Here is a 20,342-nt window from a genome sequence, read left to right on the forward strand (position 1 = left end):
GTGGGGGTTTGGGGGGGCGGGGGGTTCTTAAAGATTTTTCCTGCTTTCTTGATGATGGTTTATTTTGCGGTTGGTTCTCTGTGTATTGGGATCACTTTATGTCTTATTTTCTCAAAAACGGTCAGCTTGTCAGTCTTAACAATTGTTTTGTTTATGGTATTTGGGTTTTTACTAATGCTGTTGTTTGGTTGGTTTTACCTTTCTGCATTCCAGACACTAAGCGTTCAAGGTCCTCCACTAAGGTTTGCTGCATTTTTTCGTCTGGGTACAAGGTAATCTAGAAGTTTTTGGTTATGTTTTGCACTGCCGTCCTAAGGGTGTCTTGCTCTCTTATTTTATAGTGTCTCTCTAACTGTTTTATTAGCTATAAGGTTTTGTTATTGGTTGAGTTTTTCCCTTTCATTTCTGTGCTTTTCTGGATTGGGATTTGGGATAGTGGACACCTTAACCATTCGATTTTACTTTTCTGGAGTTTGGTTTCTGGTTTGGTTCTCATGCGTTTCCTTTTGTTTTGTTCTTCCAAACTGGATAGTAAGAATCTTTTCTTAACTTGTTTCTCTGTATTATGAAGGTGGCTTGGACGTTTGATGGTTGGTTGTTCTGTGGGGTTTACATTTGGAAGGACGGGTACATTTTCAGTAGCTGGAGGGAGAATGTTAGTTATACGCTTTCTGATGATAGGATTTTACTGGAGGGGAAAGTCTTTCATTTCACTAGACTTATTAAGTTGAATTTCATTGTTAATTTTCTGGCCTTGAAGGATATGTTGTTTCTCTTTTATATCTGTACGCCCTTCAGGCGGAATTATGGGTTTTTCTTCTGTGATATTTTCGAGCATTCTTACTTGCTTCTTTTGAGAGTATTTTACAGGCCTATACTTTTTGATCAAGTAGGAAATTTAAAGAATTGCAAGGTACTGTTTATTTGTAGTTGTTTTTTCTTTTTCTGTTGTTCTCTTTATTCTTGCAGGAAGATGGTGCTGAATGCTTATTTAAGGATTTTCCTTTTTTGGGTGCTGTCTACTCACAGCCCGAGTATTTTCTTTTGTTCTTTTTGTAATCTTAGAACAAGGAACCACCGGCTCTTAGGTTTTATTTCTTTTAATCTTGTAGATCTTCGGAGCAGTAGAGAGCTGGAGGATCCTTTTAAGGACTCAGTAACCGATATTTTTGATATGAACGCGTAGTCCCCTCTGTTGCTTTTAACAAAAAAAAACCTAGATGACTGCGGCACTCCACTCTTTGTTGTTCAGTGCTGGGGTACTCAGGTACATAGTCCCAAGTGCTCTGGTACACAGTGCTAATGTGTTGTGCAAAAAAAAAAAATTCATGTGTAAAGCACATGGCCTAACCCAAACAAAGGGTAAACACCTTGCACCCCCCAACAAGCATGACAAACTTGAAGTCCAAGGCAACAAAACAACCCGATTGATAAACACAATAAGATTCCACACATAAAAAACAACTTCATCTTAATTCTTTTTTTTTTTATAGCAAAGCATCTTTTGCATCTTAGATAAGAGAATAGAGTGGCATTGATGAAGATATTGTTGATGCATCAAGCTTGCTTCTAGTGACAATACAATGAAGGCATAAACATTAGGAGTGAGAAATGTCCACTTAGGTCTAAAAAAAGGTAGTCAGATGATATAAAAAGTTCGATGATTGCTTGGGGAAAGATCCATGGAAGAGCGGGGGTGAAAAAATGAAAGAAAACAAAAGAAAAGTAAGAATTAAAAAAAAAAAAGAACAAAGGCTTCTAGAATTTAAGGGCTTGACTCCAATCTCTGATCTTGTAAATCTTTCTTTTAAAAATTAATTGATAAGATTTTTTTTTCCACTTCAAAGTTAGGAATCATAGTCCTAAAAAAATAAGAAGTAAGAGTAAAATATAAGTGTGTTATAAAAACATAAGAAAATAAAATGCCCTGGCCCAAACGGTTTTTAATGGTATTCCGGCCATCCTTCTTTCTGATGAGGATGTGCTTAAACTGGCTTCTCCTTTTAAGTTCACATTAGTTGGTAAGTTTGGTCTGCGCAGACTAAACCTGGATTCGATTCGTCACTTTTTAGGTAACCTTAAATTGTCTAGTTTTTTTCTGTTGGCTTGATGGATGCTCGACATATTGCGATTCAACTTTCTAATGATTTGGACTTTAGTAGGGTTTTTGCTAGGAGAGCTTATTTTATCAGCAACGGCCAAATGGGTGTGCTTAAATGGACTCCATTTTTTGATGTAAAAGAGGAATCTCCAATAGTTCCCATCTGGATTTCATTTCCTAATCATCGTTTACACTTCTTTAATTCAAAAGTTTTGCATGCTATTGGTTCCATTTTTTGTCGTCCATTGCAAACCGACCAGGCTACTGCAACGAGAACCCGTCCTTCAGTGGCGAGAGTTCTTGTTGAAGTCAACATCTCAAAAAAGCATGCAAAGGAAATTTGGGCGGGCTCAAAAGCGTTCGGTTATTTGTGCCTACTCCTGTTAATGCTCCTCTAGTTGAGATTAATAGTTGTGATAATGAATTTTGTGAAGAAGGGGAATTTATCCCCAACGATGGAAAGGAGGTCTTGAAGGATGTTTTGGGTAGCGATGAAAAAGAAGATTCTTTGTCCTATATTGATGTTGGTAATTCCTCCAATAAAGAAGAGGAGGATGAATTTATAAAGGTTGTTAAAAAAAGGGTAAGAATATTAAAATCTCATTACCTCAGACGCCTCGTTCTACTAGAACTAAAACTTCCTCAAAAATTTCTAATGGTTAATGCTCTCATTTGGAATATTAGAGGTATTGGGGGGACTGAATCGATTACTAGAGTAAAAAATCTTTATAGAATTTACAATATTCAAGTTTTGATTTTACTTGAACCTTTAATTTCTAGGGTGAAAATTGATAGTACTACTAATCGTTTGGGTTTTTCCTTATTTTTTGCCAATTGTTCCAACAAAATCTGAATTTTTTGGAAGAATGCTGTTAATTTAACTATTTTAGAGGATTGCCATCAAGTGGTTAATGTCAACATTGTTTATTTTAACTTTAATTACAATGCTTCTTTTGTCTATGCTTCTTGCACTAGACTCGGCCGTTTGACTCTTTGGGAGAAACTATCTTCTTTTGCTGCTGTTTCTACCAAACCGTGGTGTGTTGGTGGGGACTTTAATACTATTTGCAATGCTAATGAGAGAAGAGGGGGTAAGTCTCCTAACATTCATTCTATGGAGGATTTCAATTCTATGATCAGTGATTGTAATTTACATGATATTGGCTTTTTTGGTAATGCTTTTACTTGGAGTAGAGCTAATTTATGGCAAAGACTGGATATGATTTTATTTAATAATGATTGGTTGGTTAATTTTCCTATGACTCATGTTGAACATTTAAGTAGAACTTCTTTTGATCATGCTCCTTTACTTCTGATTATTGATTCTATTAAGCTTTAGCATCCTTTTGCTTTTAAATTTCAAAATATGTGGTTATCTCATAAGGATTTCAAAGATGTTGTTTATAATAACTAGAATGCACCTTTAGCTCTGAATAATGATATCTATGGTATGTCCATGGTTTGGGCCAAGCTTAGTAAATTAAAATAAGTTTTAAGGTGGTGGAATAAAAATGTTTTTAAAAATATTTTTTCTAATATTAAGGAGGCTGAAAAAGAGGTGATGGATTGTGAAAAGATTTTTATGGGTAATCTGGTTTTTGATAGTATTGCTGCTCTTAATAATGCTAAAATTAAGCTTGGTCTTTTGCAAGATCAAGAGGAAATTTATTGGAAACAGGAGGCAGCTTCTAAATTGATTGCATAAGGGGATAGAAATACCAAGTTTTTTCATGCTTTAGCTAAAAAGAAAAATATGAGAAATCATATTTTTAAAATTATTAATGATAATGGTGATACTCTTGATAATGAGGAGGATATTATTAGATCTGGTGTAGATCATTTCAAGCAGGTTTTTAATAAAGAGGTTAACAATATTCCTATTTCTAACCCGTACATTATTCCTCATTGTATCAATGATAGTGATAATCAAATGTTGCTTCAAATTCCTTCTGAGGAAGAAGTTTGGAATACCATTAAGAGCATGAACTCTGACTCTGTTGCGGGTCCGGATGACTTTACTACCAAATTTTTTGTTAAGTCCTGGAATATTATTAAGTTGGATGTGTTAGAGGTGGTTAAAGATTTCTTTGAAGGTAGCTCTTACCCGAAATTTTTTACTACTACTAATATTATTTTAATTTCTAAAAAGGATGCTGCTAACAATTGGAATGACTTTCATCCTATTATCCTATGCTCTTTCCTCAATAAACTTATTTCTAAAATTATTGCTTCTAGACTTGTTGATATTTTGCCGAGAATTGTTTATGTTAATCAAACTGGTTTTGTTAAAGGCAAGAGTATCTTTGATAATGTTTTGCTTGCTCAAGAGATTATTCATGATATAAATGCTAAAGTGAATGGTGGTAATATTATTTTCAAACTTTATATTACGAAAGCTTAAAATAATTTGAATTGGAATTTTTTTTACAATGTTTTATCTTTATTTGGTTTTAACCAAGCTTTTATTCAACTGGTGAAAAATAGTATTAAGAATTGTTTCTTTTCTGTTATTATTAATGGGAGAAATCATGGTTTTTTTAAGTCTGCGCAAGGTTTGAGACAAGGTGATCCATTATCGCCTGCTCTTTTTATTATTGCCATGGATTACCTTTCTAGGGGTTTGGAGGAATTATTCAAGAGACATACGGCCTTATTTTATCATACTTTGGGGGGTATACCAATTACCCATCTTAGTTTTGCTGATGACTTTATAATTTTTTTCTATTGGCTCGATTAAAAACGTTAATGTTTTGTTCATTTTTTAAGTAATTTTCAAAATTTGAGTGGTTTGGATATTAATAAAAAAAGAGCAATTTTTTTGGTGTCCAAAGGGGTGAATCAAGGTAGAATTAATTCTATTAATCGTATATGTGGTTTTAATTGTGTTTCTTTCCCTATCAAGTACTTGGGCACTTCGATTTTTAAAGGGAGAAAAAGGAATCATATTTTCAAAGATATTATTACGGATTTTCAAAACAAAATTGCTAATTAGAATTTTAATTTTCTGTCTTTTGGTGGGAGATTGGTTTTGATCAAAAGTGTGTTAAATTTGATTCCCGTCTATATTTTTCATACTTTGAACCCTACTGTTTCTATTTTTTTGAGAATGGAAAGATTAGTTAACAAGTTCTTTTGGGGTTCCAAAAACAATAGTAATTGCATTTATTGGCCTTCGTGGAACAAAGTTTGTGGAGCTTTAAACGAGGGGGGCTTAGGGTGCAAAAGTTTTATTGATACTATCAAAGCCTTCTCTTACATGAGTCTTTGGGCTCAATTTATGAATGCAAAGTATTGTAAAGATTTTCATGCAAATTCTTGTACTTATAAAAGTTCCTACTCTATGGTTTGGAAAAGGCTTTGCAACATTAAGTGGGAAGCGGAGCACTTAATTCAATGGGGTTTGGGGAAAGGTGATATCTCTTTCTGGCAATACAATTGGTTAGGTTGTGGCTCCATTGATAATCATTTGAATAATTTTACTTCGATTAATACTAAGGTGTATGATTTCTTTGAGAATGGGAATTGGAATGTTCAAAAACTCAGTGATTGCATCCCGTGGGAATTAACGAGCATGATTGTTGAATTGCCTTTACAATTACAGTGCAATGACCATATTTTATTTAAGTCTTCTCCTTCGGGTCTTTTCAGTCTTAAAAATGCTTGGCAGAATTTTCGTATTAAGTATAGTGAGTCGGTCATTTTCTCTGTTATTTGGCATAATAATATTCTGTTATCTTCTTCTATTCTTATTTGGCATTGTATGAAAGGTTTTATTCCGGTTGACACTATTCTTATGAAAAGAGGCTTTAGTATCATGTCTAAATATCAGTGTTTCTCTAATATCGAGAATCTAGTGCACACCTTTGTTAATGGAGATATTACTAAGAAAGTTTGGGATTTTTTCTTTGACATTGCTCAAAATGAGAATTCTAAGCATCATGATGATCTTTCTTCTATTTTTAGTATTTGGGTTACTAAGTCTAAAGGTCATATTTATAATCTTATGCCTATTCTTATTGTTTGGTATATTTGGAAAGCTAGGAATGAAGCTAAGCATAATAACATAAAGATAAATGCTTTAAATATTATTGCAAATGTTAAGTTCAAAATTTTACAGCTTCATGCCACTAACATGATCTCGGCAAAAAATTTTAAAAATGCTGCTAGTTTGGCTTTGCATTTGGGTATTTCTATGAATTATACTTCCTATATTGCTGTTGACAGAATTGTGAGATGGTTGAAACCCAAGCCACCCTTTTTAAGCTTAATTCTGATGGGTCGGTAGTTGTTAATGCTGCGGGTATGGGTGATATAATTCATAACTTTCAAGGTGATGTTATTATTGCTTATTCTGCTCCTTTAAATCATGGTAAGGTCATTTATGCTGAGCTTATGAGTTTGTCTTTTGGTCTTGAACTATGTCATAGAAAAGGTATTCAAAATGTGGCTATAGAGGTAGATGCCTTAAGCTTAATACAGATTATTCAAAAGGAGAATTTGGGTTATCCATAGCTTTTCTATATTATTCGTAAAATTAAATTGCTGCTTCATGATCTGAATTATACTATGGCCCATATTTAATGAAGGAAATGCTTGTACGGATTGGTTGGCTAAGTTGGGTTATCAGTGTTCTTCTATTAAAGAACTTGAAGCCTCTAATCTTTCTGCTTTCTTAAGAGGTTTAGTGAAGCTTGATAAACTGGGTTTACCTTATATTAGATCTGGCTAGTTTTGTTTTTTGGGTCTTTAACCTTCATTCTGTTATGAGCTTTGCTGGTTGGGTTTTTTGGATCTGTTCTGCTGGGAGTTTGGTAATCCAATTCCCAGCTATCAGTAATTTTTGTTGTTTTTTGCTTTGCTGGTAGGGGAATTACTTTTGTTTGCGGCTGCGAGAGTCTTTGGATATTGTTGGCATCTCTAACCTGGAAGTTTTTTTATGCTTCTTTCCATTTTGGTTCTAATCTGGTTGTTTCTGGTATGTTTTTCTGGTGGTTGGCCGTGAAATTTCTTCTTACTGGGTCGGTTATGCTGTGGAGGGTTGTCCCGAAGCTGATTTCTGGGAGTGCTACTATGGAGACTGGTAATCTTGGTGCTTTTACTGTTTTATTTCCTTTAGTTTTTCTTGTTATATTTTTGCAGGTTTGCTTCCACCTTGAGGGAGTTTTTGGCAAGAAAGTTTGTGCTGATTGGATATCCCTGGATCTTTCTTATTTTTGGGCGCATTTTTTGTGCCGCCTTAGAGTGTATCTAGGCTATTTTGTATTTTGAGTATATGGGGATAATTGGCCCTTAGGTTTTTTTCTCTTTTTTATTGATTGTAGCTCTTCGAGCATTAGCGGGCTAATAGTCTCCTTAAGAACTTATAATTTTGAATTATATCAACGCGTAGGCCCCTATGTGGCTTTCAACTAAAAAAAAGTTATAGTTAGTTTTTTTATTTAAATGGGCTACTACTTTAAAAAAAAGTTAATACAACTCTAGAAAAATGAGTGGCCGTTTTAAATCTTTTTGTTTTGCCTCTGCATTGCTGATCTTTTTAAGGTTCCTTTAAATATATTTTATGGTCATTGAGATCATCATCTTGAGATTTTATTTCATCATAGATAGAATTATGATTTTTTTATCTAACTTCTCCTAAAAACCAAATGCTGAGAATTATGAATGATTTTTAAGTGATCATATAGTTTGATGTGTTCACAAACTTAGCTTAAAAAAAGAATCAAATATTCTTGCATCTGGAATGTTACTTGTCCTTTCACTAGCTCTATTTTGTTTTTAAATACAATGGATTGTTCTTTCTTTATAGATAAAATTTGTTGTAAAGATTGTTTTAAACTCATCGGCATCGTATTATCCACTTTTATCATGCCAAGGCATTTAATTTTGGCTTCAATTTTATTTTTCAACATTTTTTCCCCATTTCATAACATTAAAAATATGTTAGGTTTATTTTAAATTGAAATAAAACATATCTTCTTTGTGTGGTCATTTATGAAAGTGATGTAGAATGTCAATCCATCTTAAGATAAAATAAAGGATGCCCAAATACTATGAACAAAAGATTCATAAAATTGGATTTGACATATTTTAGAACTTAAACTTATCATTAAGAATAGAGGTCACCTAAGCATTTCTTGATTATTTCACTTTGTCATAGATGGCAAGTGGTTTTTTCAATGTTTGAATTATTAGAGCCCCCTTTATGTATGCATTTATGGTGGGACAAAAGTTATTAATATTAGTATATCAAAGAATCTTTAGGATTCTTTTAATCATCTTTTAGGTGTCAGTACTGATAGTTGTGTTGTAAACTTCAATATATATATGTATCAGAGTGATTGTTCAAAGAATTGGATTATAACCAAAGCTATAGGAATTGGTTTATGAGTGAGATAGAAGTTGGGTTGTATAGATTATTTATTTTCACATTTAATTCATTGAATTACATCCTGAATTTATGTGTTATTGATTAGGAAAGATAATTTTATTAGTGGATAAATGGACCCTACCAATCAATATACACAAAATAAACAAAGTGTTGTAGTAGTAGCTCAAGTGAGTTCTAACAGTTTGATGTAGTTAGCCAGAGTAGACAGGCGGGACACAAAAAATCATAAAAGGATAGACATCTATTGAAGTTTCATAAGTTGAAGCCTTCAATATTCAAGAAGCTATAGAGCCACTAGCAATAAAAGACTAGTCACTGAGGATAGAGAAGATATTTGAAAACATGCAACATCCAGAGAATAAAAAAGTACCACTTGTAGTGTTCCTATTTTAAGGAAAAGCAAAAATATGGTGGACTGGATAGTAGAGAATGAAATTTCAAGGAAAGATGAATGCATAGATCACTTGGATAGAGTTTATTGTTATCTTCATAGATTGGTTTGCACCTCTATTAGCCTCATAGTAGATGTAGGAGGCTTTCATAAGATTGAAGTAGGGGAACAAGATAATGATGCAGTATGAGATAGAGTTTACTGTATTGGCCAGGTATGCACATGACTGCTCAATATTACTGACAAAAAATGGTACAAGTTTTTAAGAGGATTAAAAGATGAATTAAGGCATCTAGTTATACCACTGAGGATTCAAGAGTTTTTAGAGCTTGTTAAGAGAGTTAGAATGGTCGAGAAAGACTTGGCCATTCCACTATTCAGATATGATATGAGCAAGAAAATATCAGGAGATGACCTAAATAAGAGGGCGGTAGTGAAAAGAGAAGTAGATTTTTAAATAACATAAGAGAATTTACATCTAAGTCTAGTATGGGTATATTATAATGTGCCTAATGTGGTAAGAGACATAGTTGACTATATTTTTTGATGATGGGATAATGTCTTAGATGTGTGCTATAAGGACACCAGATGACTTATTATCCATATTGTCCACTACAATGATAGGGGATAGGATCTGAATTTAGAGGGGAACAAGCCAGATAAGGCTATAGATAAAGGATCATAGGATCTAGAGAATACAATGAAGGGTCTATAAGTAGGATGGATTGAAGAATGTTAGTTAAAAGTCAAAGAAGACCTGCATAGTCTGCTACAACAACATTGCCACCTATATGACCTAAAGTTTATAGCTTAATCCTGCAAGAGGATAGAAACACACTTAGAGGATCCACTTATAAATTTTTATTCCTTGAATTGATTGATTTATAATTTGCATAGTATATTGTGCTTGAATAATATATGGGAATATGATTTATTTGAATGAACTCATGATTGAATGCATGCATTATTTTGGATATTTTGAAAGGATTTCAATTGATTTATTGATTTTGACATTGGTTTTGAATCATATTAATTTGTTTTGAAGAATTTATGATTCAAAATTATCTTTATTAATCTATTTTATCTGTGGACATGTCGATGGCGATATTTTTTAAAGTGGCAGAGATTGTAATAGCATTTATTTTAATCTAAATAAATAAATATTTTAGGAGTCATTTTAAGACAAAATTAAAAATCATCTTTTCCGTAGCATTTCTATTTTGGTATTTTAATTACATGATTTTTTTCATAATTTTCAAGTAATAGTGCAAATCGTTAAGAAATTAACACATATCTTTACATGTTAAGATTTTGGGACCGTCGGTTATCTATTTTACAAACCAATTTCACTAGTATTTTCTAAATAAAATGAGTAACTTCTAGGAGATATGCAAAGTTTGATCCTTTCATCATTGCTAGTCAGGCAACTCAAGTCTATTATGCTAACTATCCAAGCGGAATACGAGGCAAACAAGATTGGCTGGTAGTTATGAAGACAAAACCAAGGGGAGTAATTGAGAAAACCACCTCAATACCATCAGCACATCAAGAAGAGTTTATGTCTAATTTAAAAAATCTCCCAATCAATGTAGATGACCAAATCAGAATTAACGAGAGCGAGTTGCAGTTAGATGAGGTAGATCTAACCATAGAGGAAAGTAATGATGAATCTGATAGTAATGGGAGTGTATCATCTTATGCAAGTGAATCAACAAATGATGAGTTAACAATATAAGGTAACTTAATTTTTTTTTACCTACTACACTGCATTTTATTTTACTTAACTGCATTTTTTTTAGCTACTGCACTGCATTTTATTTTACTTCACTGCATTTTACTTCACTGTATTTTTTTTAGCTACTACTCTGCATAATTTTTTTAAAATTTTTGTTATTACTCATATTTCTAATATATTTTTTTATGTATGTGCAGATGGCTTTAGGTGAGGAGCCTAGTAGAGCATTAATAAAAAATATATTTAACAGACGCACTAAGAAGAGTACAGCTGAACCACCTAGGCCACTATGTACTGAGGGGACCACTTCGGCTTAGCCTGCTACACAGCCTCAGCCTGCTACAGAGCCTTTACCCACTCATGGAAGCGGTAGCCCGCAGTTTTACTCACCAGACCCCCGATTTCCTTCACCAGATCCCGGTCAGAGTACTCCTTTTTACCCATACTACACACCCCCACCGTATGCTGGTGCCCCTCCTACTTATCAATTTCCACCATATGCTTCACTATATTATCCCCCACCAACCCATCAGCCTGCTACAGCTAGACCTTCGACAGTAGCTGCAGCAGAGCAGGAGACAGATGGTAGAATGTTGATAGCACCTGAGGGTGACACGTACGTACAGTCTCTTTTATTTAAACTAATGAATATTTTTATTTTATATTTTATATTTGTTTCACATAACTTTATTTTTGTAGGTTCTACCCATCAAAACAATCGACACATAAAATACGGGACATCATACTGAGCAGGTTTGATGCTCCTTATGTTTCTTGGAAGAAAGTCCCGAAAGAAGTCCGGGAGATGTGGTTTAGAGAGTTTGAGGTATTTTTGGGTTTTAGTTTTTATGTTGAATGATTTATTCTTTCTTACTTAAGCTAATAATCTTATATATTATATATCATATGTATTTGATTTTAGAAAGAGTTTTGTTAGCTACCCCAATACAATGACAGTATTAGAAAGAATTTTGAGAGCGTGGGTCTACTCGGATGCGCGACATATTCACAGATATTAGAAAGTCTGGGAAGCGACCATTGTGGATTGGAGAGGTTATATGGGCTGAGTTGAATGCAGCTTGGGGCAGCAAAGAGTACAGTAGGAGGAGGGATCAGAATCGACTGAACAGAGCTTCTGATGTTAATGGGTTGGGTAGTTCACTTCATACAGGCGGCTCTGTTCCACATACTGAGCATAGGCGTCGTTTGCTAATGAATTTTAAATATTTTTTAAAATTGTTCTTTAATCTGTATTAATGAAATTCTCTTAATTCAAACAGAAAGTGATGCTTGGTAGAGAACCAACTCTTGTTGAATTGCATAGTCGCACTCATAAGCGTTAGGAGGATCAACAATGGATTGATGAGAGATCAAGAAAAGCCTATGTAAGTATATTTTTATATATGTTTAATATTTTCTAAGTTTTAGTTTAACTATATATATTTATAGTATACTTTCACAGGAGGATTATACACGGCTTCGAGAGACTCATGCCGCATCAGGTGAGGGCTCTTCTGGCGGCTCTATGGAGTATTCTGAGTATCGCATCTGGTCGCAGGCCGTCGGAGGAATGCAGCATGGTAGAGTATATGGCTTAGGTGCGCAAGCTCAGGCATACGAGGGGATGACCTCCTCTACTGCATCCAGCTTCGCATTCAGTTTTCATGACTCCTTACAAGCTCAACAAATAAGTGCCCTTCAAGCTGAGCTAGAATAAGTAAGGAAATCACAAGCTGATTGGCAAGCTCAGCTGCAAGCATAGGTTCAAGCTCAGCTGTAAGCACAGATTCAATCAAGTACGGAGCAACACAATCAGTTGTTGGATGAAATGCACAAGATGAGGGATCAGCTGAGTGGAAAAGATGTAGCTCCACCTAAGGAGGAGTCCATGAAGTCAGAGTAGTTTAATTTAGTTTACATGAACTTGTTTATTTATGTGAACATGTGTTATTGAACAGTTTCTTTTAATCTGATGTTTTTTGTTGATTGTTACTATTGAACAGTTTCTTTTATGTTACAAACTATTGTGAAACTGTTGTGAATTTGTTATAAAATATTGATTTGTTTAAATGTTACTATTGAAATGTTGTGGAATTGATATTTGTATAGGTTTGCAGGTGTGGAAATTTGATTGTTGGCTGGGAATGAAAATTTTTTTTGTCAATGCTACAGGTTTCCGGCATATTGTACGCCGGAAATCCGCCGGAACGAATGATACAACGAATTGTATCAGACGTATCAACGTCTTCCTTCCGTCGGCAACTACCAGCGCATGTTCCGGAGCGATTTCCGCCTCTTATTTCTGGCGACAACTTTGTGCCGCAAACAAAGCTGTGGGTTGTCTACGGCGACCTTGCTGCATTTTGTCCGCCGGTACTTATCGGCGGAAAATCCGACAGAAACTTACCGGCGCATATGGCGACGCAATTTATCGGTTGTAAGTCGTCGGCACCAATCTGATGTTTTATGACGGTAATGCATCGGGAAGTGCGCCGAAAAGTTTTCCGGCGCATTACATTCGTCGGAAAAAATTTATCGACGCGACCAAAACCGGTGTATGCATTTCCGCCGAAACGTGCGTTGGAAACTTATAGTTCCGTCGGATTATCTGTGTTCCGGCGAATTTAGTCCGCCGGTAATGACGGGTTTTCCTGTAGTGAATATTATATTACTATTTTTTTATAAATGTCCTAAGTCAATATTAGATTTCATTGAAAAGCTTTTTAATTTTTTTTCTCATGCATTCGACTAAAACAGGTTGGGTGAGAGGAAAGAGAAAAATAAAGCTAGATTTTAGAGGGCATAGTATGTTTTTTGTCCATCAAGTCTATTGGGAAAATTGCTTTTCTCATTATAAGGAACAACTACCTTATCTATGATTTCAATAATTTTATATTTTTTGGTATATTTTCTTATCAAAATTGTGTTTACATCACAAAGAAATGTGGATAAATTTATATTGATAAAATTTTCACCTCATAACTTTCTATATGTGATATATCTCATCAATATGAGCATTCTGACTATAATATATTAAATTTTCACGAGTTAAACTAAAAGATATATGCTTTTTTGAAGTAAATATATAGTGTATAAATTTGATAGATATCCTTGTAGTTATATATTTATATATTTCATACATGATATTGACTTACGTTGCATAGAGAAGTTAACATTTGTGTGTAAGAAAGAAAGGTTGGTTGTTAATACTATAATGAATATGAGTTAGCTCTTATAATATAATACCTTATATTAGAAGCTGGGCTGATAGGCTTTCCTTTAAGTAAAAGATTAGTGGTGTAATCCTACTTGTAGCCAGTAACCTATTGATCAAATTATACCGACGGGTAGAGGATGATAACTCTTAATTATTATTAAAATCCAGTTAAATATATTAATTGATTTATTAGATATGTGATAATTAATATGGATGATAACTAGCTGGGAAGCAATTGGAATATATATGCTAAAAATACCACATTAAAGCTAAAATTTATGCCTTATTTTTATAATTATACTCATGATGATAGTTACCTGATTGTACATTAAATTGATTGAAATATTGGTAGCTCTTACTAGCATTAATAATTATATAAATATAGCATAGCATACTGACATAATCCATTGGATGATAATACGCTACATCATATGTCTAATAATTTTATAGATCTCTTTTGATTTCATTGATTATAATAATTTTATTATTAAATTTAATATTTTAATGTCCATATTAAGTGATGATTTATATTGACTAGAATTGAACATATATATTAATTGTTTTTATATTATATTAGAAATAGTGATAGAGTTTTGGTTTTCCTACTGGGCATTTTAGCTCATTATATATGGTTTAAATGATTTCAAGCCAGGGAAAGGATTGGTACCACTTGGAGTGAGGTTGAAAGATATTCTCAAGTTTTCTTTAGATTTTGTTATATATTTTCCTTTATTTTTTTTAGTTAGCAATTTGTGATAGATTAGTGATAGAGTGATCTACTAGCTATTATATATTTATTTTGGAAGAATGAATATTGAGTAATATTTTTAGGTATGTAATTGAAAGTTATTTTCATTAGATATACAAATTTATAATTAAAAAGACAAAATAGATAATTTTACTAAATTTGATTCTAAAATGATGTATTCTATTAGTCAATCAAAGGGCACACACATTATTGCTCGTCATAGTGATCAAACTCAAATACTCATGAGTCAGTCTCACTGAATGCATATATAGTGCTTACAACATCATAAAGAATTACGAGAGCAAAAGATGAGAGTAATAAACTCATCAAAATATAAGATTAATTAATAAATAAAAAGATTTTACATAAGGATCGATAAGCTCACACACAATACACTAAGAAAATAAAATAAAAGTGGCACAAGGCTACTCACCACCATGAAAAGACCTATTAATAGGATTTGCCACCATCACTAGTCTCATTCCCCTACCCCTGCTAAATTATCTAATACAAACTTTCCACCTACCAAGAAATTGGTTTCCTTCACCTGATGGTAAGCCACCCTTATCTCTAACCTCAAGGAGGTAACCACACTCATTAGCTCAGAGATCTCACTCTTCATCTTGATGAGCTCTCACCTTAGATCAATGTCCTCTAAGGTCATAGCCCCATATGAGATTTCATACTCTCTAAAGACCTGTGATGTTCATCATCTTCTCCAAAAAAGTCCCTCAACAACCTCCTCTAGCAAGAGAGATCCTAGGAGAGGGAAGACATCAATGGAATGATCATTTTATAGTGAGCTTATAGGCTTCTCCTTATACACCCCATAGACATCTCAACTTACTCCAGTGTGATAACCATCGCCTGCTCATTAAAACCTATATTTTTTCCACTCTTGAAGGCTCAACATCTAGAAATTCTGCCAGGGGCAATACCATTATAATCAAGAGAGAAATCTCATTAATGGGTAGATCTAAACAACTTAACAAAATAACTAAGAACCGATCCAATAAGATAGCCTCCCTTGAGTATTAAAGGAGTGTACACTATTTCAAAGCCTTCATCTCCTACATACATGTTAGGTACCACCAAAGCTTACTCAAGGAAAAGAAAGACTACAGACTCTCTAACAACATTTATCTATTTTTGCTAATTATAAATACTTAAACATCCATTTTTCTCTTACTTAACCGAGGTAGATGTGCTTAAAGCTTTCGCTAAACTTAGGAAAGGGACCTCCTCTACATTCTACACTATTAGGTGCCCCAGCACCACTAACCTCTTTAGTAACATGTCAAGAGGCTTATCCTCCTCATCAAGAGGTAGAATAATCCTCGCAAAATGATAAACATCATCACCAACAGTGTAAGCTCAACATCATCAGTTGTCGTAGTTGGCTTACCAATGGTATGATTAATTTTCTTTACTCTTCTTTGTTGGAGGGGTGGCCATGAGTTTGTGGATCTCCAGCGCTACCAAGGGGCCACCGTTAACTTCTCTACTCAGCAAGATCTCAATCACCTTCTTCTTTAACCTCTAATCTCTCCCATTGTGAAATGTAATCTTCTTCAAAATCCTCGAATGAGAGAGCTATCTGGAAAGGGTTCATTTTCTCAAACATGTGGACACTTATATCACCAAAGCACAATAGTAAAGCTCTTTTTAATGCAAATTCACCGAGTGGGAGATAGTGTCAAGTCACGTTATTGCCATCAATGTGAAATCGACGTAGTCATTTAGGCAATAGTAAAAATAAGGATGTAACTCTATATTTACTTTCTTGCTCCATGTTCGATAGTCGCATCTAATATTATTCACTCATCCTTTTCAACACTTCTCTTTTAAAGGGGCCTAGTACATCAAGGAACTAAATGTATACTCATTTTTATATTCACAGGTATTTAGCACGTTGCTTATGAGCATGATAGAGAAACTTGCCCTAAATAGGGGCTCCTAGCTAGGAGGAACTCGTCTAATTATGTAAGAGATGATACTCGCTGATTACCCATAGGAGAACTCACCCAACTTAATCAACAGGAGCAACTCACCCAGATATATAATGGAGCTCACCCCTTTATAGGGAGAATCATAGATTCCTTATCAAGCTTGTAACATAATACCCACCACAAACCTACACAGCCATGTTAGTCACTCACTCTCTCCTAGAGTGATCATTCTCATACAAGAATACCAAGCTTAGTTATAGGAAAGCTTAGCTCACCTTGTTGTAGCCCTTAGAACCCTATAAATAAGAAAGTTGATGAATATTTTAAGACTTTTGATTGATTCGAATGAATTTTATGCTAGTTTGAGAGTAATATTTTTCTTGAGCTCGCTACAAGTTATCTCATTTTTTTTCTTTTTAAAATCTATGGAGGGGGCTATGCATTAAAGAAAATAAAATGATTACAAGTCCTTAATGGATCAAGAGTTATCTAAAAGCACATCATTTGAAATAAAACCAAATGATTATATGATCCAACTAATACAACAAAATGAAAAGCCAGACAGCACAAAGAGAAGCTAAAAGCAACCCAACTTAGAAGAGAAAAGACAACTAGAGGCTCCTAGAGGAAGAGTAGTAACAAAGCTAGTGAGACAAAAAATTTGCACGAGCAAAAAAACAAAAGCACACAGCTAAGAGAAAGCACTAATAAAAACCTCCCTGATAAGCTAGAAACACAGAAATGTAATAGAATTAGGAAAATAATAGTAGTGACAAAGGCAAGGAATCCACGACAACAACCTCCAACCACAATAGACTAAAACATCAATATACATGTAGAGGAAAGGGTTCAAATAGAAAATCATAGAAACAACTAGCATAAACCCACTATAACCACAACCAACAATTCCAATAGATTAAAGAAAACAAAGAAAAAAGGTTTTCTTACTCTATCCTTGTTTGGAGGAGTCTTAAAAGTTTTCTTCTGGTTGACGTCTTGCTTCAGAAAAAAGATTTTAACATTCCTTCCAAATGTTTGTGTTGTTCTAATGTGGAGAATATTAATCACCTGTTTGTTAATGGTAATATTGCTCTTAAAGTGTGGAGTTATTTCAATACTCTTGCCAAAAAAAGTTTTGTTCAAAATGATGTGTTATCTATTTTAGAGAATTGGGTGCATGTTGCTAAATGTCATATTTTTAATATGATTCCTATTCTTATTTTTTTTGGTACATTTGGAAAGCTAGAAATGAGGCAAAGCATAATGACATCAAAATGGATGCTACTCAAATTATTTCGAATGTGAGACATAAAATTTTGTAATTTTATTCCTATAATCTTTTATTTGTTAAAAACTTTCATAATTGTCTGGATATGACCACTGCTTTTGGCATTCCCATGGTTTATGGGACTCTGAATTCGGTTGAAAAGGTGGTTAAATAGATTAATATTAAACCCAAACCCCCTTATGTCAAGCTTAATTTTGATGGGTTTATTGGGCCCAATTATGCAGGTGTTGGTGGTATAATCCGAGATCACTTGGGTTGTGTATTGCGGCATATGCTGGTCCTTTACAATTTTCTAATATTATCATAGCAGAGCTTATGGCCTGGATATATGTATTAAGCTGGGTATTAATTTTGTGTGGATTGAGGTGGATGCTATGCTTCTTGTTTAAATTATTACCAATGTGGTGCCTAGAAATCCTCAAAACTTTTATCTTATTAAAAAATTTAAGAATTCCCTTTCTTCTATTAATTATTCTATTTCGCACATTTATCGTGAAGCTAATGCGTGTGCGGATTGGTTAGCTAATAAGGGTTATCATCTTGATAGTTATTTGGAGTTTGATATTAGGAGTTTACATCCTATGTTGAAAGGTATGATTAATTTGGATAAAGCTGGGTTGCCTTATATCCGAAATGTTTGAGCTGTGTGTTCAATTGCCTGGTTTTCATCTCTCTAGTTGCTAATTTTTTATTGTTGTTTCCTTTTTTTTCTAGTTGGTGGATCCGGTAGAATCTGATGGTTCATTATTGGCCCTTTGGTCTTTGTTTATTTATGTTGGCTCACTGCTAGAGTTGTTTTAACATGGTCTATGTTTATTTCTGTTGGTGGTTTAGCATTGGTGGGTTAGTGAATCTGGAGAACGCCTTTGCCCGTTTGTTAGCTTGTTATGATGTTAGGTGGTTGTGTTTTTTTGGTCACAACTAGAAGTTTATAAGTGTTGTTGGTTGGGGTTTTAATCTTCAGTTTTTTACCAAGTTGGTACTTGGGCTGGGGTGCATCCTGTTGAGTTATTTTCTCGTATCTGCATTTTTTCCTATTAACCACCATGACCTGGGGTGCATCCTGTTGGGGATCTTATTGGGTTATAATTCAGAGAGAAAGCTGTTCATTTTTTTGGATGTCCAGGCTATATATCTTTGGCCTTAAGTGTACTGGTTGTTGTTCTGATTTTGGGTTTTCCTTTTCGATAAAAATTTCTAATATCAGTTGTATGGTCTTCTCCCATGGCTTTTATTGGTTTCACTGTAATTGCAAACTTATTCTCTTGTATTGTAGGCTTTTCTTCTGTAGGTATGGTGGCTGGAATTTTGATACTGCTGGGTCATCGGCCGCTCACAGCAATTTTGCTAGCTATGGCTCGTCCCACATTTTTTGCAAGAAGTTCGTGCTGAATGGTGATCTTATGCTCTTCCTTTTTTGGGTATTGTCCCCTTACAGGCCTATAATATTACTAGGTTTTTCTTGTAACTATTAGTATAAGGAACCACCAGCTCTTAGATTTTATTTTGTAGCTCTGATTAGCATTAGTGAGCTGGAGGTTCTTTTAAGGACATTATAATCTTTTTTTATATTAACGCGTAGGCCCCTCCGTCGGTTTCAACTAAAAAAAAAGGTGACCATTTCAGAAGCTTCATATAGCAATTATACACAAAGTAAGATCGATTATTAAAAGCTCAACTGTAGTCTAAGTCATCTTATAGTTTTATAAGCAAATTATGAGAATCAAACAAAGTAACAGAGAAATCACCAGAAAGTTTGAGATTGAAAAAAAAAATTTCTAATGAGATCCAGCTTAGGACGCCTATTAGAGAATTTACAAACCAACAAATAACTAAAAGGAGCCGTCAATGCAAGGATTTTTTCCTCGGAGATTCTCTAAAATTCTCTCTTAGGTCATTCACTTAGAGATTAGGCTTCCTCTCTCTCTCTCTCTCTCTCTCTCTCTATATATATATATATATATATATATAAAGGAAAATTGTGTATAACAAATTTACGGGAGTAGAAGTTATAGAAGAGGCAAACAAGAATCAGAATTAACGGCACATGTAGTACTCAAATAAGAACTATAAACTGAAAGAACTTCGACAATACCGACGGTTGAGCGTATTAACTAGTAATTCTAATATACGGTAAACAAAAGGAAGACTCAAGCTACCAACTACCACTGTTAAAGAAAAAGTACGTTAAAATCGAGTGGCGAGAGTGAGGCGTTCACTCTCGGGATTTTTACCCAAAAAGTTTACCTTAAAATATATTCAAATAAGACATCATCTTATCCATAGTATATTTTAAATAGAACTTTAAACTACCAAGAGAATGATTGTACAGATCAAGTCATTTCTTTTTTTTTTTTTAAGGAATTTTTAAGTTTCTAAGATTTTTGAGCACCTAAAACGATTGTATAAATCAAGACATTTAAAATCTGAGTTAAGATATTTTGATTATTATAAAGTTATAAGTATTTTTTAAGAGCACAAATATATCTATTAGACAGATTTAAAAAGAGGCTATAATATTAATT

General features: G+C 33.9%; 1 protein-coding gene across 1 annotated transcript in view; it reads right to left on the minus strand.

Moving 5' to 3' along the window:
- Nucleotides 1-20,342, minus strand: part of LOC110104379 (floral homeotic protein AGAMOUS-like) — a 58,126-nt gene that overhangs the window by 19,672 nt on the left and 18,112 nt on the right. The gene's annotated exons all lie outside the window — the stretch shown is intronic.

This window comes from Dendrobium catenatum, unplaced genomic scaffold (genome assembly GCF_001605985.2).
Source record: "Dendrobium catenatum unplaced genomic scaffold, ASM160598v2 fragScaff_scaffold_1495, whole genome shotgun sequence".
NCBI classification, from domain to species: domain Eukaryota; kingdom Viridiplantae; phylum Streptophyta; class Magnoliopsida; order Asparagales; family Orchidaceae; genus Dendrobium; species Dendrobium catenatum.